This window comes from Sapajus apella, unplaced genomic scaffold (assembly GCF_009761245.1).
Source record: "Sapajus apella isolate SASKATOON/1434 unplaced genomic scaffold, GSC_monkey_1.0 scaffold21, whole genome shotgun sequence".
Lineage (NCBI taxonomy): Eukaryota > Metazoa > Chordata > Mammalia > Primates > Cebidae > Sapajus > Sapajus apella.
Genome location: NW_022436961.1, coordinates 16,991,919 through 17,014,288, shown reverse-complemented (window position 1 = coordinate 17,014,288; position 22,370 = coordinate 16,991,919). Strand labels below are relative to the sequence as shown.

The window sequence follows — 22,370 nt, the reverse complement described above, 5'->3', positions numbered from 1 at the left end:
ATTTTCTTGTAGGGTTTTTATGGTGTTAGGTCTTATGTTTAAGTCTTTAATCCATCTGGAGTCAATTTTAGTGTAAGGTGTCAGGAAGGGGTCCAGTTTCTGCTTTCTGCACATGGCTAGCCAGCTTTCCCAATACCATTTATTAAACAGAGAATCCTTTTCCCATTGCTTGTTTTTGTCTGGTTTGTCAAAGATCAGATGGTTGTGGATATGTTGCATTGCCTCCGAGACCTCTGTTCTGTTCCATTGGTCTATATCTCTGTTTTGGTACCAGTACCATGCTGTTTTGATTACTGTAGCCTTGTAGTATAATTTGAAGTCTGGTAGTGTGGTGCCTCCCGCTTTGTTCTTTTTGCTTAGAATTGACTTGGCTATGCGGGCTTTCTTTTGGTTCCATATGAAGTTTAAGGTGGTTTTTTCCAGTTCTGCAAAGAAGGTCATTGGTAGCTTGATGGGGATAGCATTGAATCTGTAAATTACTTTGGGCAATATGGCCATTTTCACGATATTGATTCTTCCTAACCATGAAGATGGAATGTTTCTCCATATATTTGTGTCCTCTCTTATTTCGTTGAGCAGTGTCTTGTAGTTCTCCTTGAAGAGGTCCTTTACGTTCCTTGTTAGTTGTATTCCTAGGTATTTTATTCTCTTTGTGGCAATTGTGAATGGAAGTTTGTTCTTGATTTGGCTCTCTTTAAGTCTGTTATTGGTGTATAGGAATGCATGTGATTTTTGCACATTGATTTTGAAAAATATGGAATGCTTCACGAATTTGCGTTTCATCCTTGCACAGGGGCCATGCTAATCTTCTCTGTATCGTTCCAATTTTAGTATATGTGCTGCCGAAGCGAGCACAAGTCTGTGTAATATTTTAATATATTTCTCAGAAATTAAATAATATCACAAAATTATTTGTAATGCCAGGTGGTTGTAATAAGTAGAATATATTATAATTGGCTAGCAAAATAAATGTCCATATATGTTGATATATGCACATCACCATCTAGAAAAGATAGTGTTCTAAATATAGAATAGAAAAGATAGTACCCTAAATATAGGTTCATGATCGAATTTTTAGAGATATGTATGTCTAGACTTGATACTACTAAAATTGATGAAAAGAATTATTAAAATAAATATTTTAAGATTTTCCTCCTGAATGTAGCTGAGTTGCACTTGTTTCTACTACTTTGATCTTCTAAAGACAACTGATAACAATGAGGATGAATTTATCAAATCTTTGCTGGAAAGGGTCAAAGTTGGAAAATGCTTAATTATAGCCCTCTTAAAAAAGTTTTCTACATCTCAGATCAATAATCCCCCTCTAATTTAACATACTTTTATAGGCCCATGAATTTCAGGAGTTAGTTAACTTTATGCACCTTTCATTAACTAGTTTGAAGATTTTATATAGATTGGAGAATTTTTGAGATTACATTTTTTATATTTAGAAATTGAGCCATCCATTACACTACCTGGAAATTGTTGACATATGTATATCATAACTGACACATTTTATTTGGAGTTAAAAGTCTAAGTTACTCAATAAGATTCTGTGTAATGCTATATGTTAATATGAAATCACTGGGTGTCTGTAGGTGGACATGAGACATTTCATTTTGACCACTGGAATTTCATTATTTCCAAAGACTTGTCTTTGTGAAAACTGAAATATCTCTTCTCTGAAAGTCTGTTCTACTTTTATGTGCAGATGAAAAGCAAAAAAAAATAAAAATGGCATTTATGTGTGGCAGATAGCGGCTGAGTAAAAGTTCAATAAATTCATTCTTACATATATCACATCCATTGTCCACTGGGATTTTTCTCTCATCTACGTTAGGTATATGTTGCTAAATTGTGATTTGTCACCTATTCTTTTGATTTGTTAAATGTCTTTCCTTAGACTCCATTTAAGCTTAAAAGGACATTGTCGGCTGTACCTTTTCAGATCACTTCTGAAAAATTTGTAGGGTCAATTTGGTAAAACACCATATTTACTTTAATCCAGGGATGTGAATGAAACCATTCTGTTCTCGATATCCTGAAACATAAATAATCATGAAAAACTTTATAAAGTTTTCTAGATGTTATACATTATTAACTCTACTAAACATATGCTTTGTGTATTACTACTGGAAAATAATAGCAATAATAATATACTAAAATTATATAGAAAGAGTGATTGCTGTGTATAACATAATACATTGCCTATTTACTTTTCCATATAATCCTCAGAAGAGCCTAGTGATATTGGTGTTATTATTATTCCATTTTGTTCATGAAAACTTGAGGCCCAAAATTGTTAAAGAACAACCTGTTTAATGTCACACGTCAAGGAAGTGGTAGAGCCAGAATTTGACCCTAATGAGACAGTTCTAATAGTCTTCAGCAACATGCACTACATTACTAGCCCATATTACAATGGGTATAGCATATAAATGTAGAATATGTTAGGAGTGAACACAAATAAAGCAGCCTTTTCCATTGTCAATAGCATGTCTCTTCATTCCCTATCTTGTGCCTCATCTTCAGAGTATGTTGAATTGTTTGTTGATCCCTAGTTTACTGCTGGCTTTTGAGTTGATGTCATTGTATCTGTTGCTTCTTCTCCACTTAATACTTCATTAAATTTTACCTGAGTCATCATTACATGTCATGGTAATTGGCTCAGGAGCTATATCATTCAGCAGACTTTCCTATGCTGTTTTCACCAACCGTAATTGAGAAGCTACCATCAAGTCTGCCCCAGGCTAATTTACACAAATCCCCATGACATTTGCGTATGTACTAAAATTGTTTCTTCATTTTCATATTTGAATAATAAAAAATTTAATGTCATAGGCTTAGTTCATACTAGATATAATTTTATTACATTGATTAATTAATGATGTTTGGCAAAATAAAACATTAAATTTAGGTATCTGTCAGTCTTGAGCCCTGAAGCTTAAAACATTCTATTCCATCTATTAAATTGCTCTGTAAAATATGATGCATTATCTCTTAATCTAATGGAGAGAAGATTATAAAAGCCAATTATTATATCCTTTCTTCCAGATGAATGTGTTATTAAAGTAGTAGGGGCTTTCAGGCAGAAAATGAGAACCTGAATTATAGAGTAAAATTTTTACTTTTGTAAGTGGAAAAAGCTCAGGAAAGATAGGGCTGAACTGAATTTTCAGAAGAAAATACCTTTGATAAATAATTCTCCTGTACCCAAGTTTTCTTTAAATCCTACAGAGATGAATAAAAAAGTGTGCACACAAATAGTTCTCTAACTCCACTGTAAGAAAGATGTAGCAAAGTAAAGACACACGCACACACACACACACACACACACACACACACACACACCAAAAAACAATTTTCCTGAAGTAAGAATAAGAACTTTTTTTTATATTATGAAATTTAAAATATATTTTAATGTATTTATTAGTTGAACAGCTAATACCTAGGATAGTGAAAACTGTCTTGAAAGAGAATAGACAAGTAACATTTTTCAATTTTAAGGATTACTTTAAAGCTAAGGTAATCGAGTGTAGTACTAGCATAAAAGTAGAGAAATTTATCCATCTAGGGTCAATTGATTTTTTTTTCTTTTTAAAATATATGAATGATGCATAATAATCATAATTATTTATGTACTACTATATGACATTTTGATACATGTAAAAATCTGTGTTGATGAAGTCAGGATAATTAGCATATCCATCACCTTAAAGATTTAGTATTTCTTTACCATAAGAACATTCAAAAACCTCTCTTCTAGCTATTTTGAAATGTGCAATGCATTATTGTTAGCTCTATTTAACCTACTAGGCAATAAATACCTAGAACTTATTTCTCCTAACTGTAGCTTTTTGTCTGTTTAATAATTTTTCACCATAGTCTCTTCTCTCCCTGACTCTCCCCATTTCCTGGTAACCACTATTTTACTCTGTACTTTTATGATAAAAACAAAAACAAAAACTTTTTAGATTCCACATATGAGTGATATCTTTCTGTTTCTGGCTTATTTTACTTAATGGCCTCCAGGTTCATCCATGTCACTGCAAACAACAGAATTTCATTCTTTTTATAGCTGAATAGTATTTTATTGTATATATTTACTATATTTTCTTTATCCATTCATCCACTGATGCACATTTATGTTCTTTCCCTATTTTAGCTGTGGTTAATGGAGTTGAAATATATGTAGGAGTACAGATATCTCTTCAACATACTAATCTCATTTCCTTTGCATATATATCCAGTAGTGGTATTGTTGGGTCATATGGTAGTTCTGCTGGTAACTTATGAGGAAACCTCCATACTGCTTTTCATAATAGTTGTACTAATTTTCAGCAGTGTATGTGTTTGCTTTTCTCCACATTCTTATTGACACTGGTTATCTTGTGATTTTCATGTAGTAGCCATTTGTACTCGAGTCAGGTGACACCTCATTGTAGTTTTTATTTGCATTTTCCTTATGATTAGTGACGTTCAGCATTCGTTCAAATCTGTTGGCCATCTGAATGACTTCTTTTGAGAAATGTCTCTTCATGTTTTTGGGCCAATTTTAAATGAGATGGTTATTTTGTTTTGAGTTGTTGAAGTTTCTTATATATTTTGGATATTAGCTCTTATAAAATGTACAGTTGACAAATATATACTATAGTCTCCTATTCTGTAGGCTTTCTCTTTGCTCTATGGATTGTTTTCTTTGCTGTGCAGACCTTTATAGTTTTTCTAATCCCATTTGTCTATATTTTCTTGTTGCCTGTGCACTTCAGGTTTCATACGAAAGATCCTTGCCTAGACCAATGTTATGGAAATTTCCTCCTATATTTCCTTCTAGTAGTTTTGTGGTTTTGACTCTTATGTTTAAGTCTTTTATCCATTTTGATTTATTTTTTTATGATAAGAGATAAGGATCTAATTTTGTTCTTAATATGGTTTGGCTCTGTGTCCCCACCCAAACCTCATCTCAAATTGTAATCTCCATGTCAAGAAAGGGACCTAGTGGGAGATGACTAGATCACGGGGGTGGGGGGAGTTTCCTTCATGCTGTTCTTGTGATAATGCTTGAGTTTTCAAAAGATCTGATGGTTTAAAAGTGTCTGGCAGTTCCCCCCTCACTCTCTCTCTCTCCTCATATGTGAAGAAGGTGCCTGATTTTTCTTCACCTTCTGCTATGGCTGTAAGTTTCCTGAGGCCTCCTCAGCTATGCAGAACTATGGGTCAATTAAACCTCTTTTTAAAAAAACTATATGTGTAAATTATCCAGTCTCAGGTGGTTTATGGCAGTGTGGAAATAGACTAATGCAATTCTTCTGTACACGTAAATCCAGTTTTCCCAGCACCATTTATTGAAGCAGTTGTCTTTTCCCCGTTGTGTGTTCTTGGCACCTTTGCCAATATCAGTTGGCTATAGATGTGTGAGTTTATTTCTGTGCTTTCTATACAAAGCTGTAGTAACCAAAATACCACATTACTGGCATAAAAATACACACATAGACTAATGGCCAATTGACTGTTGACAAGAGCATAAGGATTATCCAATGGGAAAATAATAGTCTCTTCAAAATAAAGATTCAGGATAAGTGGATATTCAGGTGTAAAATGAAATTTGGCCATTGCCTAGACTATATTCAATGATTGTCTTATAAAGGATCTAAGACCTAAGTATAAGAACTAATACTACAAAATTATTTGAAGAAAACATAGGGTATTATTTCATAACTTTGGATTTGACATTGGTGTCTTAGATACAATATCAAAAGCATAAACAACAAAAGAAAAATAATAGATACATTATACTGCATCATAATTAAAAACATACAAATCAAAGGACAGTATCAAAAAAGTAAAAAAAATTATGTGAGAAAAATATTTGCAATTAATATATCTGATAAAACTCTAATATCCAACATACATAAAGAATTCATATAATTAAAAACAAAAAGATAACTCAATTACAAAATGAAAAAATAACTTGAATAGACATTTATCCAAAGAAAATATACAAATAAATATCCAAGCATATGAAAGTCATTCAATATCATTATTCATCAAGAAAATACAAATCAAAACCATAATGAGATATCATTGCAGTGCCCTGGAATAAGTGTAACACACACACAAAAGAAAAACAGAAAATAACAATATTGGTGAAAATGTGGAGTAATTGGAACACTGACACATTATTGGTTGAAATGTAAAATAGGACAGCCACCATGGAAAACATTTTCACAGTCATCCAAAAAATAAAAAGAAGTAACATATGGCTTAGCAATTCCACTCCTAAGTTTAAAGCCAAAGAATTGGTAACAAGTGGTCAAACAAAAACTTGTACACAAATGGTCATTGCAGCACTATTTACATTGGCCAAAATGTAGAAACAACTAAAATGACCATCAATGGATGAATGGATAAAATAACAGTAAATTCATATAATGGACTATTATTAAGCTATAAAAAGGATTGAAATACTGTTATATAATATGATGTTTCAACATGAATAACCTTGAAAACATTATCCTAAGTGAAAGTCTGGCAAAAAAGTTCACTTATTATATAATTCCATTTGTATGAAATATCCATTACAGTCAAAGCCATGGAGATAGAGAGCAGGTTAGAGGTTACCAGTGGCTGGAAAGACCTAGGAAGTGGTGGATTAAAAGCTACAAATATCTTTTTGGAATGCTGAAAAATTTCTGGAACTCGATAGTAATAATGGTTGCAGAGCATTGTTGATGTACTTAATGCCACTTAATTAAATACTTTAAAATTTTTCTAGGGTAAATTTTATGATACATGTATTTTACCGCAATAAAAAATTAAGCAACTAATACAAAGCTAAATTAATTTTAAATATTGATAATTAAATTTAAAAATACCCTGAAAAAGTAAAAGAATACTCCATACTCACATACTGAGAAGTAAAAGATTTTCTCAATTACATATCAACAGAAATCTTGCATCTTCAATTCTTATTCCTGGATCAAAAGTCAAGAGCTACACAAAAACTCATAGTATTTATCTTAAAGAATAGTTCCCCTTTCCAAAGGGCATACAAATTTACTTATCATAATTAGAAAAAAAAATAGCTAACAAATCAGCATATCTGCTTTTTTTCACCAAAGAAGAACAAATCCTATAATCCCTCTAAAATATATCATCAAATTCTCAGACTGTAAGCTAGATTCTCAATTATTACAAATGAAGAGTCAGCAAAAATAAAGCTCTTGGGCTACTTGGGAATCATTGTCCAAACCAGGAGACCTGTTTCTATTTTAATAGCCTGTGAAGTACATCTCTTAGTCAGTGTAGCTTAATGAGACCTGACAGCTGAATCCAACTGGGGATAGTGGGGGAACCTGAAGAAGTTTTCAAAATATATTTAAAAAAAAATTTAAAACCTGAATCTCATATAGATATAAAAATAAGCATGTCAAAGATTTATTATTTCATTATTACTATAAACGTTTAGATGGCAATCCTAGTTCAAAGAGCATTTTGTAAAACAGTGTTTCTAACACCACACTAGTAAAGACATTTTGAAATAAGTTTGCTGAGTTAGAGACCAAACTCATTGATATCTTACAGAGAAATAAACTTTAACACTTGGGGCTCCTTTTTTTTTCTACTAGACAGAAATTAGTCATATAATATGTATCTTTGAAGAGTCTAAGCACTTAATTATTATTAAACAGCAAAGTCAAATAGAGGTTTGTTATTTAAATAATTAAATAACGTTTAGTTTAAACTGACACGTCACACCCAATATGACATGGAAATGACTGATGCCCACCTGTTTGCCTTATCTCCTAGTTTAAGTATTTTTAAAATCTATGTGCACATTGAAAAAATTAAATTGTATATACAATTAAAGTCAATTGGCAAACGGGAAATGATTTGCAAAAACCAAAAAAGTCATATGCTTTTAAAAATGTTGTATATACTGTTTGTCTCAAATGTTACATACTTATTAAACAATTACTTATGTATTTGTAAGAAAGCATAATTACTCTATTAGAGAAATTAAAATGTTTGTAAAGAAATAGCAGATAACAAAAATATGGCTAATATACACAAGGTGGGGAAAAAACTCAGTAGTAATCAAGAAAACGCTTATTTAAAGTATAATCACATACATTTGTATGCTTTTCAAACAAAATTTTTAGTAATAGCTTTCTCATTGTGATAATACAGTCACTCACAAAGTATTAATGGGAATATAAATTGCTTAAATATTTCTAGGAAGAATTTTATGTACATCCTAACAGCTTTAAAAACTTTCAAAGACTGCTGTGTAACAGATTTATTTCTAGAAATATGTCCTATGAATAACAGTGAAAAATTTAATATTAATTCTAAAAGTAAAACTTTGAAACTAACTTACAATTAAGTAAATATGATGAAATGTTAGTGCTTTCATTAAAAATAAAATGATCAAATAACTTTTAATTGTATGAGAAATGATCATGATAATTTTTTTTAAATTCTGGACTATCTGGGATGTTATTAGATATGAACTACTGGTATCAGTTACATTGGGGCAAAAATCTCAGAACACCCTTCAACACACTTTAGAAAAGAGCTATCAAACTGTTGGAACTTTGTGAGAAGGGAACTTCCTTGTCCCAGCTTAGTTAGCCATCTCATTTTAAATATATTCTGCACATATTCACTAACTGAAAGTGTAATTGGAGGTCAGAGAATGGTGAGTTCCTTTGTAACTATGCTAGTTGGACAAGGCTTGATGAAAAATTAGTTTTAAATTAGGTCTTAGCCAGATGTCTAAAATGTTAAATGGAAATATTATTAGAACAATATGCTACAGACAAGGCAACTTCCAGGAACTAGCAGGACACTTCAGTATCCTGTAGATAGAATACCATTCAAGGAAGCAAAGGATTTGTTATAGAAAACTAAAGGACTTACACATAAGCTTATGGAAAGTCAATCTGAGGATTGTAGAGAAAAAAAACAAAATACAATGACTGCATTAGCATAAAGCCCAGCTCCAAATGCCAAATAAATAGTTCCTAATACTAATAATTTACACTGATAATCAATCTTTTTTTTAGATAACATAGATATACTTTATTAGGTAAAACAGAAAAAATGTGTTTCCTACAGTGAATGTTGAATTCTGATTGTAAGATGTCTCCGTTTGTGCATAAAATTGTCAGCAATGGAAGGAATTATCATATGTATCTAATATAAACCACTGAAAGTTGCAGCAGGAGCCTCTCTTCAATCTTTCCCTGTACTGATGGTGAACCTGTGAGCAATTTGTTTCTCATACACTAACAAATCACGTATCTTGAAGTATTTTTTTGTGTGTGTGTGCAAATGAGTTTATTGACGAAGACACAAGGTCACGTTTCCGCCAACTCCCACCCTCCCCCAAACCAGGAGCCAACAAGAACAGAGGAATGAGAAGCATTCTTGTGGCAACATTTCCCCTGCCCCCCCCGCCTTCCCATTTCTTTCCAAAGTCTCAAGCTTCACAACACAGACACACAGAGCAGGCTTGGGTGAGGACAGACACTCAGGGAATCTCTGACCAGCAGAAGAGTACTGGGTGTTTGCTTCTCCTGCCCTTTGTATGATGCCAGCTGACGTTACAAAGACACACTCAGGCAGAGGAGGGGGGATGCAGGGCAACCTCCACCCATTTCCCCAATTTGGCCAAGCTTGGAATGAGCCAAGAGAGAAGTTGTGGTGGAGGCAACAGTTTCTGCCTCTCAGGAGAGGTCCTTTTATGGGAATTAGAATTCCTCCCTAACTTTGCTCAGGGGTGTGATGGGAGGCGGCCTCCCCAAGGAGTGAAGAGTTCATGGGCTGGCTCAGTCAGGTCAGCTGAGAATAGGAGCTGTTATCCATCACAGGTGGGGAGGCTGAGAGAAGCCTCATTTTGGGGGTTGAAGGGCATATTCTGGTAGGAAATTGTGTTGTCTGCTTGCCCTGACACACTCTTCCTTCTGTAATGATAGTTTGCTTTGAGATGAGAACACTATATTTGCAGTGTGAATCTTCTTCACTACTTGTGTCCACTGACTCCATGAATGAAGTCCCAAAAAGGGAATTTCACCAACCTGCTTTTCCACCCCACATATCTGACCTACCCACCTCCCACGTACAATTCTATGCAGTTTCCTAATGCCATGTGCTTGAGGGGTAATGTGCAAAGGACATATTTCCTTCCCCCTCCCCAAACATTCTTCTCTTGGAGATTCTCAAGGTTTCTGAAATTGCTTTGGGGGACCCACTCCCCACAAGCTCTGCAACTGGTGTGAAGCAGGGTTATTTCAGACATGATAGATTTGTGGGATAGTTTTGCTCTTGTTTTCCACGATTCCTCTTCTGAGTCCAGTGAGTGAGGTCTCAGTCCAACATGAGGCCTTTGGACCCTGAAGTGCCCCTGACTTAAGCAGGGGCATCTAAGAAGAGCAGTTTTGGTCATGGACACTGAATACTGGATGCCAGACAATGCAACAGGTGCCTGTAGATCAGTGTAACATTGCTAAACAGATTGGTATTTTGGGCACGAAGCATTCTTTGAAAAATCATATCCAATGTGTTAAGGGCGGGTGGGGGAAAATTTCATATCCCCCAGTCTTTTCAGAGATGAGAAGAACTGCCTGAACCTCTAGGATGATCTTAATATACCCTGCAGCCTAAGTATCATGAAGAAAGAGCAGATCAGAGAGCTGAAGGGATAAAGAGCATTTGCAACATCTCTAAGCTCACTTCATCTCTGCACTTATTCTGCTGGCCTCAAGAACTGGGGCTCCAGGGGCACATGATAAACATCAGCTACTCCTTCATTCTGGCATCTGGATTTACCTTCAAGTAATTCAAAAGACACTCAGCTGCCACCTGATGCCAATAAACAGGGCGTCAAAATCAGTATGGAATACATGAAGAGCCAAAAAGTCGGCAGAGAAAGGCAGGAGAAGGCTTAGGGGAAAAATGACAAGAGACAGTCCTGTGGTGAAAACCACATGGATGGGGACCTAGGAGACTGTCTCGGCTCTGCTGCTACACAGCTCACAGGTTTTGGCAGCAACCTTTTTGCCTTTTATCTTTCCACTTTGTAGAAAAAGAGGGTTGGATAAGTTATTACTCTGTTTCACCTCTGTTGAAAGTAGGATTTTAGATTTGAACTGAACCTGAGAAATACAGGAAAAGGGTGAGGGGACAGCATCTGGGTTCCTGTTCCCCATTTCTACTCAAATTCCTGAATCAGTGTGATTAGCAGGTTTACACAGAGGAAAAGTAAGTAGTAAGGTGTAACTTCTCTCAGCCTTGGTGCTGACAGGCTCTATAACTTTTGCACCCTGAAACATCATTCAAGAAGATCACCGTTCCCAATTGCAGAGCAATCAAATGAGATGATAATATGGAAAGGGGAATGCATGAAGGCTTGGCCAAGGAAAAGGGTTTTGGAGGGGAAAAAAAAGCAAACTGATCCAAATGACCAGGGATAAGGCTAGCACAGATAAGAGAACCCCTCAAAAGCTAGGGCAGGTAACTGCATCTCTGCCTCCAGGACTGTGTGGTTAATGACAGTCATGTCAATGCTTTCTCCGGTTCCACTACTCCCTTGATTTCTCATATGTACAAAAGTATAAAACAATAAAGTGCAGTGTTTCAGTGACACTTTTCCTTGCTTTAATATTTGTTGTCTTTTTCTGCTTTTGAAATGAGCTCTCAATTACAGAATACCAAACTACACTCAAAAGAGGGTGTAGAAAAAGCCAGCCATTGGCACAGCATGGAGAAGCCCACAAGTAAGGACAGATAGCAGCAGCAGGTGGCGAGAGGTGGAAGGTGACAAACACAGTGGTTACAAATGTTCACAGGAAGCTAAAACTATCCAACAGGTTGTGCCCTAATGTTGGCATGGGTTAGACTAGTTACTGCCTTGCTGGGTGGCCTCAGTTTGTTTGGGTTCAGATTCTACAGAGCAATACAATTTCTTCCCGTTAAGAGTTATTGGCTTGCACTGATCACAGCATGATTGGAGGGTACTGGACCAGTCTTGTTAGTTTTTCAAAATGCTGTCATAGACCTGATAGATGTATTGAGAGACTTCAGGAGCTCTACACTTCAGTGACAGCGTATAATTGGGGTTTCCTGGCTGGATACGTAGCTCAGCCAAAATCCAAATGCCATTAGTGAGCTTCAGGGATTGGTACAGCATATCCTGCCCTTCCACATTCCTCTTGGCAATAGTATAAACATTGTTGTTTTGCAACTTGATGGAAACAGTGTCAGCATTTAAGTGACGTTCCTTAATCTGAAACTGAAGTTCATTTTCATTGGGAATATACTTCCATGTTGCAAGAAAGACCTGGCGCTCCATTTCGCCATCTTCTACAAAAAGCACATTGAGTGGGATGAGGCAGCTGAAGTAGAAGACATTGAGATTGTTTTTCACAGCCACCTTCAGGCTATTCAGAGGTTCCATCTTCATGACTGGACCGATGGTGTTGAGAGGCAAGGAGACATCAATGCTCTGGTTTGGCATCAGTGGTGTATGGATGGCCAGAGGAGTGCTGGGGATGACACCAAAGCTATTCTTGTTAAACTGGATTGCAAAATCTGTTATATGCTGCAGAGCTTTATTGGTGAAGTTCATTTCCGTATAGATGTGCCCTTGGCGGTGAGTAAATGTTCCTGAAATCTCCAAGCTCTTAGCCTTTACTGCGGGTAGCCAGACAGCCTTAGGAGCCACATATCCACCAGGCGCCATGCCTATCCCTGTAGAGAGTTCAAACAGGTCATTCAGTCCACTGCTGATGACGGCAGGTGTAGGTGAAGGAGCAAAGGTTGCAGGCACCGATGATGGGATAAAGGACTGTCCCACAGCTGCACTTCCTCCAATGCCTCCGCCAAGGTCACTGCCAAGCAGACTATCTAGTCCTCCTCCTAGGAGATCCACTGCTCCCATCTGCATGGAAGACACCTGTGGCACATTGACTGGGGGACCGAGGTCATGGTTTAAAAGATCCCCTAGAAGATCACCTTGAGAGGGGATAACCTGAGGCTGTTCCAGGTTCATTGCAGTGGTGGTGCCAACAGGGCTGTCACCTGCATCAGTGCTCCCATGATGAATTGGCAAGTGTTTACGATGGATTCCATGACTTCCTTCCACAAAAGCATTGGGAGCCTTATGATACACAGGGGCCAAAGAACCAATGTGACAGATTAGCTCATCCAGCAGAGTTGGCTCAATAAGGTCTGTCTCTTCAGAGATCAGTGGCTTCTCAGACAAGACTACTTCTTTAGCTGTGACAGGGTCAGTTGAGAGAAGACGCCAATAAATGTAGCCCCAGTCTCGAAGGTCAGGATTATCAGAATCCTGTGTTGCCAAACTCAAGAACTGCTGAACTATCTCCTGTGTTTCTGATTGTTTCTTGAGAAACAGCTTCACTGTGGCAGTAAGCAGAGTGAACTGCACCTGGGTGCTCTCATCGTGAAAACCCTCCAGGAAGCTTTCTAGTAACTCATCTGCATTGTCAGTTCTTTCAGCATATTCTCCCACAATCCAAATCATAGCTGCTCGAGCATCTGGCTCATCTAGCGAGTCTAAGTTCTCACATAGAGTGGCAATGATACTTTCATACTTGTTGGGGTATTTGCGGAAGATGTCCCTGATGACAACAATCGCTTCTTCTACCACATAATTCACTTTGGTCTGGATTAGATCAAGCAATGTGCTTACACAGCGCTCCGCAGATTGCTCCACCTTGATGGCACACCGTCCAATGGCCAACACAGCTTTTTGAACAAAGTCAACATCTACCTCTGTGGCATATCCCTTCAGTTCTGCCAGAGCCTGAGCAATGTTGACTTGATGTCCAACTTCTCTAGTTTAACACAGATGGAATCATTGTACTTCACAAGGAAGACTTTGACTTCCTGCTTCAAGATTTCAGGCCGTTTCTGGACAATTAAGTTGATGTTCCTCAGGGCGACGGACTGCACTTCTGGCTCCCCAGAAAGCAATGTGACAAGTGGAGGGGCTAACTTCTTCAGCAGCATATTGTAGTAGTCAGAATCCTTAGGTAACAATTCTAGAAACTTCATTAGGACTTTTACCGCTGAAAGTACCACTGCTGAGTTGGAATGGGATAGTCGGGGAGTTACACGCTCACAGATACTCTGAGCCTCCAGATCATCTTCAGGGTTGTAATTAGACAGGCAGTCCAGGATGAAAATCTGGCCCCATTCAGTGCACTCATTGAGGACTGTTAGCAGCTTATTAATGTTCTGTGGGTTCAGATCGAGTAAGTTGCTGTTTGGGTGAGACTCACCGATTTCAGATAATGCTGCTACAGCATTAGCCACCACCATTGGATTTGAATCTGCTATAAGGTCCCGTAGAGAATCCAGAAATCCCTGATTTTCCACCATTTGGGCGTTGATATCATGGAGTTTTGCCACACAGACTGCTGCTGTTTTCCGAACGTATGGATCCTCATCCTTCAAGCACTTTCGGAGGGACTCACAGAGATATTCTGTAATTTTGTCTACCCGGATGCACCCCATGGTTCTGACTGCCAAGGCTCGAATCAAAGGATTAGGATCTTCACAGTCCTTCACAAAGCTGTGTACAGCCATGATGGCCAGGTCTGGCTGACTGTTGGCATAGCTCATCAAGTAGAGATACACAAGCCTCTTTAGTTCCAGATTGTCGGTCTGCATACAGTTCACTACGTCTGGAAAGACAGAGCTAACATCCTTCCCCACAGTCAGAGCAGCAATCGCTTTCTTCACAGCCTCCTTTCTCTTTTCTTTCTTTTCATTGTTGAGTCCAGCTTTCAGTTCAAATATTTCTCCATTTTTATTGGTTGTGAAATACTTGGAGTCAGTCATGATGTTGGATCTTTAATGTGCACCGGAGGCGGAGGCGAGGGCGAGGGCGGGGGTGGCGGTGGCAGCCGGAGAGCACAGCCTGAGTGGTGGTGTCCTATCTTGAAGTATTAAGTGTAGCGACATAGAGACCACTTTCCCCTGGTTTCTGTAAAACTATCTACTGTTTTTGGGACAGTCAGGGCTTCTTTGTTTCCTCTCTTATAAATATCAATTTCTCTAGTTCTATTTTCTGTAATAGCAAGAATTATTCCTTTTTATTAACACATAAAAAAACTTTAGGTAGGACATAATTTTTCAATAAATTCTGTGAATACATAACATTTTACCTCAATAATTCAATGATAACCTTCTGTCTATGGTTCCTCAGAGGTGCTAGAGTACTAGGAATCTTCAGATTTCTGGATCCACTGGAAAGGCTTAGGAATTAGCTGATTATATAAAAAAGACAGAGTAACTTTCTCCAATAATCTCTTGTACTTAGAATGCAATATTGCAATGAAAGGAGGAAATAAATCCGAAAAAAATAGGTTGCTTTCCCATAAGAAATGGAGAATAGTTTTATTTTTGGAAGTTACAAGATGAAAACTAAGCTCTGAGGCCTCCAAAAGAATGAATGAAATGACACAGATATTTTATGTGGAACACCTGGAGATTTATTAGATTCTTAATGAAATGCCTAGGAGGATCATGACCAAGGAAATGAATGAAACTAGGAAAAGTTGAGATTTCATAAGTCTGAATCTTAGCCTTATTAAAGGCAAAAATCAACCCCTGAAAAGATTAATGTAATACGTCTCTCACCATATCTAATATAAAAGAAGAAATATTTGATAGAAGATACCATCTGGGAGCACCTTTCAATAGACTTGTATAGACAATGCCCAACATAAAATTAAATAATGCTAGACATACCAAGTGAGAGGAACACATGGCCAAAAATCAATAGAAAAACAGACAACAGGATAAAACAGATGAACTCAGCATTAAACAGACATGATCATTAAAGAATGTTCTATTAGTGAAAATAGTGAAGATGTACACAAAAATTGAAAGAGCAACTTGGGACCAAATATGCACTCTAGTATTTTTTAAAAAAAACAAATTAAGGAAAACACAGTGATTGGTTTGAGTAACAAGATGCATAAAATAACAGGATCAATCTATAGATGGGACAAAGTGAAATTTAAAAAGTAAGAAGATAGGCATAAATGCAACAATATCAAAAGCAATATAAAATGTAAATTGAATTAAAGCTCTAATTAGAAGGCAAAGATTGTCTTTATGAATAAAGGGAAACCCATCCACTTACAGAAGAAAATGGTTAAATCTAAACACATGGATAATTTGAAAACAAAAAGATAAAATAGATATGTGTGTAAATCTACCAAAAGTAGATCACTATAGCTACATTAAAATTAGACGAGTCTACGTGTGTGTGTGTGTGTGTGTGTGTGTGTGTGTGTGAGAGAGAGAGAGAGAGAGAGAGAGAGATAGGGAGAGAGAACATCTCGCTCTGTCACCCAGGCTGGAATTCGGTGGCATGACCTCAGCTGACTGCAGCCTCAACCTCTTCTTACAGAGGACTTGTAGTAATATGCTGAGAAAGTTGTAACAGAGTAAAGTTTATGGAGAGTTCTGGAAAAGTAAAAAGGGCTCAGAATTAATTGAGCAGAATGGGAATCACTTTTAGCAATTCTCAGCTAAGGGAAAAGGCATAAAGAAATATGGCCTATATAGTCATTTAAGATTAATATTTTTAAATCTATATCAACAAGAAGAGAAGGAGAAAGCTGGTTTAAAGCATTTACAAGAGAGTGATCATAATGATTAACTAGAAAAAAGAATACTGAAAAGTAGAAAATGTAGCCAGAAGAGATAATAGGTGGGGAAGGGGGATTAAAGGATTGGAAGACCTAATATTTAAAATATTGCAGTAGAGGCACTTGAGGAAGTGAAATGGAAGGATCAGGCAACTAAGAACAGAATATGGGAGGCTTCAATTTGTGATTTTGAAGGTGGTTTCCTTTCTCATTTTAGCATGTGACCAAAGAGGGTGGCTGAGCAAGAGTTGATTATAGTTTTAGGTGCCAGGTAAAATAAATGAGACACTAGGTGTTCAAAACACCAAGAATAGGTGTGATGAGGAAGAGAGTGAGTTGGTTTATGAAATATTCATGTGTGTGTGTGTGTGTGTTCGCGCACGCACGCGCGCAAAGGAAGCACAGTGGGAAGGATGAAGAAATAGTTATTCCCATAACTGAGGTTAGGAAGATGATAGAATAAATTGATGATAAGATTATTTTTAAAAAGGGGATTTTTAGCATACAGAGAAATGGTAATGTGAGTATGGAGTGAAGATATATAATATGATATACCTTCTGACTCTGAGAAACAACAGCTTTTGATAATAGCCTTTAGAGATTGATACAGAGGGATCAGTACTCTTAAGGATTAGTCAATTAAGGAAAAGAAAAAAACAATATTCTTGATAATGTTTAGGGCATAAAAAGTTTTATTTGATTTTTTACATAGTGGATGAGCAGTCACTTTTGTTAAATTCCTTGTTTGAGAGTATGAAGGAAATAGAAAGATTCAGTTTATTTCTTTTAACTAGAGCCAATATGGTTTGATAACTGGTTGGATATAAACTAAACTGAACACATTTAGTAAGATCAGTGTTGTAAAAGGAGATTGATGTTGTTCATTTAAATATAGAATAGAGTGTAAAAAAGATGTGAAAAATAATTATGGTTTGAGGCACAGCGAGTTTTAGATACCAAAAAAAAAGAACAATATGGTTCTTTGACAAACATCTGTTATGTCTCCAAGACATCCCAATATACATACACATATTTCTTATGTGTACTTATATTTATTACAATGTTATAATATCACAGGCCCCTCTATATGTTTTGGATTGATATAAATATTCCTTGTTGTTCTCTCAGATTAAATATTTTAAATTCAGAAACAATGCCTTTTTGATGTATATTTGTATTAACAGAATTTGACAAGGTCATCTTATTTCCATTTACATAGCATGTGAATTCTTAGTTTAGATTTTATGGATCACTAGATGGTCTATAAATTGAAGACCCCAAACTTTTTAAAATTGCATGCAAAATTTGCATGTATATTCAATTTGAATTTTTGGATAGTGATAATTTTCATCTGATTCTCAAAGATTTATGATATAAAAAAGTTGAGAATTACTACCTTAGGAGATACAAATTTTGCACAAAATTAGAATGACATGGAAAATTGAGCACAGTAGTAGAGAATGGAGCTAATAGTGATAGTTTTCACACTAGATTTTTAAAAATAAGTATAAAGTACCTTGATCTATTGCCTAGCACATAATCATGAACCAAATCATACTAATATTATGTAAACTTATTATTTCATTTATTAAAATGACTGAGGTGTATATTTAATGACAATTATACAGAGTAGAAACTAAGTCTCAGTTGTTGTCTAAATTAGTATCTTGAGTTAATTCATTTTATAAAATTCTAGAGTTAGGGGTCACTCTTTATAGTTGTGATGAAGTATACAGATAAGCAGAGAAAAATTTTTTGTCTAATCTGAAATGCTATCAACCTCACTTCAGGAAGGATATGGTTATTGAATTAGAAAAAAACACTTTTATTCACCAGGTTGTTTGATGATCTTCTTGTTTCCTATGAACTTTCTCCCTCTCTAGTTTCCAGTTCTTCCTGAATATATACAATAGTAGTACAGTAAAACCATCTTTCATATAAGTTTATTCAAAAAGAAAAAAACTATAGTTAAAAAGCTCTAAAGAAAGGGTCAAGCTAATAGCAACAAAATATAAGAACAAAAATTTCCTTGTTTGAAAGATGTTCAAAGTCAATTTTCCAAAAATTATTTTTCTGACCACAAGGTAACCAGTAGTAATATTAATCATTAGTACTGCTATTTGTTAATATTGAGAAAGATGGTATATAAAATCTAACGGCCATTAACACATCATCAGAGATTTCAGATTTAAGGGCTTAGGAACAATAGCACTAAAACAAAGTCAAAGTCAAAGCAATATCTTCTTTGAGTCATATTTTATATGGATATAAGATTAATTTAAAAATTGCATTTAGTCCAGAACCTTAAAAATTAATAATAGCAATATTTCTTCCTTTTAAAAAGTAGGACTTAGGAGTATTAGATAAAGAAATAAAAACCTACCTTGGGGTTATAAACAATCATTCTGATTCTCTCTTACTCTTCTGTAATAGATATCACATTAACTAAATTTATATTACAACCTCTATTTGAAAGTGTGAAATTGTGCATATCATATTTTTCTCCTCTGTCATGTCAGAATTAACAGACCATTTGTATTTATATGGATTCAAAAGAGAACAATCCTAGTTATCATCAATACTGTTATGTCAATATAATTGACAGTGATGAAAGATTGTGTACAGTCTTCTGCCTATACTATAAAAGTATATTTGATTATTTTTACTCATAATTCAAACTTAATCCCATTTCAACAAAATCCCAAATCGTATGATTCAGAAAGAAGTTTATATTTGACTCCTACCATTCAAAAGACAGTGACGAAATAAAAATGAGTTTAGCGAAGCCCCTAAGCTGAATAACTTCTATTTGCACCTGTCACATCTAGACCAAGATCAAGGTATTGGTGAACAATTAAGTTAAAGGATGAGTTTTCACAGTGGCCTATTTTTAGTTTTCTTTAAGGACTAAATAGAAAAAAAAAATGTAGCATGAAGCATGAGGATCCAGATTATAAGTAACAGAGTATTTTCTGAAAATTTAGTTGTTAAATATCTAAATGAACGTTATTGAGGCTGTGAATCTACTTTGTAGATGCTAGGACTGGCTTTCAAGTATAGTCTATTTGAGATAATCTACATGGTTTTAACCTGACCAAAGCTGTGCAGTGAATGAAGCTATATCCATCACTGTGCTTTGTTAACATACATTACAGTTATGGATTCTGAGTGCATCTTCACTTTTTGTTGTTTTCATTAATAAAGTATATTCACAATTTATTTTTATTGTGAAGAGATAATAGCTATTTATGAAGTCATCCAGTCCAACCTCCTACCACTTTATGCTTGTTATCTTTATTAGGAGTTTTTTTTTTTTTTTTTTTTTTTTTAAGTGTATCTAGGGAAAAAACGGTAGTTTCCTCTAAAGAGTTGAAAATGTGCATGCCTGTTTTTGTGGTAACCTGTAATTCAGTATAGCTTTAAAGCAGCTGGCTATCTATAGTTTCATTTATTGTTAATGCAGCATATATGTATGAACAATAAATCACTTAATGTTTGGCAGTGTTATGTTTTAAGAATTTTTTTATCTAAATTCTCAAAGAAAACCAAAGGTAAACTCTGCTTTTCTCCTTTCCTCCCTAGGGACTTATTGAGCTTCTTAATAAAGTGTTAGCATATAGCTTTTATCTCAGGCTCTGATTTCTAAGGAAGTCAACCTAAGATAGTAAATAAGATTATATAGCAAGAGAAGTGGCACAATATCTTCTTCTTATATTATTTTATTTAGCAGAGATGTTTCCTCATGAAATGCCTAGACTGGGAACCAGGGCCATTTAACACATAAATTTATTTGCAGAGATAGATGGACTTTTAGGCATTTACTAAAGCAATTCCCATGCATTTTGTGGGATGACCATTTAAAACTACCTTGTAAATTATTAAACCTATTTCTCATGTTTTTGTGCATGTTGTGATCACATCACAAACACAAAGTCCAATGTAGAGGTAGATCATTGATGTATACAAGCCTCTTTTTATGAGGTCTTAATGAAGTGCTGCTACCATTATTAACATAAGGTTTGGTATGATACTTAGAAGCATATTCAGTTAGATACTGGTAAGATTATATCAAACCAATGACAATTTGACTGGCAGAATATACATAGCTTGGTAAATAGCAATATAGAGAACATATAAGCCTATGAGGTCTGTTATATTTCACAATCTTTTATCTTCTTTTAAGACTTTTTTCAACTTGAAATGAGTTGCACAATAACTTTGAGTAGTTGGGCAGGATAATCTTATATACTCATGATCTCACAGCATGGCTTCTCTGCATACTTTTTCCATTGAGCTCACTTTGCTTGCTGTAATTTGATTAAATTATTTGGAGGGCTCAGTAAGGATAAGTAGATCACAAGGATGTTGTGACTATAACATATAATATGGTTTTAAAATAAATGTTATGTAATAGATATAGGAGAAAAAGGTATACAAATTTATATGTACATGGACATAGAGGTCTCACAAATATGACACTCAAAGAGGGGCCAGATAGCTGAAACTTAAATACCTTACAGTGGGGGAAGAAAGAGTGGGGCTGTTGGTAATTTTTTTTTTTAATTTTTAGGGAAAATAAATGAGCTCGCAAAACCAGACAATCGTTTGAAAATGATTATTTTGGGAAACTCAATGCGACTGAAAAGTTATGGAAAGGTGAGAGTTGGAACTGCACTGTGAACAAAAGTAGTCTTACTAGGCAGATGAATTCTCAAAGGTAATCTTTTTGTGCTGCCCTCAAAAGAGTAGATAACAATTCTGTCTGGACATGGAGATGACTCCTAGTCTCTGTCTCTTTTATTTTCCTCTTGTGGTTAATCTTTCCTGGCTACTTGCTTACATTCCTAAGGAGGGAATTTTAAGACAATTGCATTTTTCTGGAAAGAAGTTTTTTTTCCTCAGATCAGGAGATTCCAGAGAAATTTCCTCCCTGCACTTGGGGTGGAGGGCGGGTAAAGAAACAAGAGAAGATTAGAAAGTTAGGCAGCTTCTACGTCTTCCCAATTTATTTTAATTCAAGATGCTCAGCATGCCAGAACACCATAATTCAGGGTATCATTCTCTATACCCCAACACTTGTGATGCTTTTTTCTTACCAGTAGCTTACCAGCAATAGTAACTTTCACTTCATTGACTTTGTAATTATTCATGTATTAATTGATTATAATAAAAGGGTTACCCTTAAGTCTACTTGAAAATACAGATATGTAAACAAATAACACAGAATGATTTATGTGTTAGGAGCACCATTGGTCTAGAATTAGCAGAAATGAAGAAGTGACTGTTTCTGAGTAGAGTTGTAAAAATATAATTTGAACTGGCATTCGACGTTCACCAGACAAAGAAGAAAGAGGCATATGTAACAGAATTGCAAAAGATGAAACTTATGAAAGAACATGACTCAATTAACAATCTCTTCATGGTTGAACATCATTGAACTTTACGAGGATAAAAATGAGAAAAGATAGAAAACAGTAATGGGGAGACAGGCAGGTGCCATATTGAAAAAGTCAGTTGTGTTATTTTGGGAAATTTAGACTCTTTTTAATATGTGAGAGGAAACCATAAATAGTTATGTTACTGGTGGAGGGTGTCCAGGTTATTGGGGTCTTGAACAAAGAATTGGACAAAATGCACAAAGCAAGAAAGGAATTAAAATATTTTTATTGAAAATGCAAG

The 22,370-nt window shown here is 35.5% G+C and overlaps 1 protein-coding gene, 1 non-coding gene and 1 pseudogene across 3 annotated transcripts in view; 1 reads left to right on the top strand and 2 right to left on the bottom strand.

Moving 5' to 3' along the window:
• Positions 1–22,370, top strand: part of SGCZ (sarcoglycan zeta) — a 1,170,111-nt gene that overhangs the window by 963,009 nt on the left and 184,732 nt on the right. The gene's annotated exons all lie outside the window — the stretch shown is intronic.
• On the bottom strand, positions 749–855 carry LOC116558544. Its single transcript, XR_004272051.1, has one exon. It is a non-coding gene; the product is annotated as a U6 spliceosomal RNA (small nuclear RNA).
• LOC116558412 lies at positions 11,634–14,958 on the bottom strand (annotated as a pseudogene). Its single transcript, XR_004271995.1, has one exon. The product of XR_004271995.1 is annotated as an AP-1 complex subunit beta-1 pseudogene (transcript).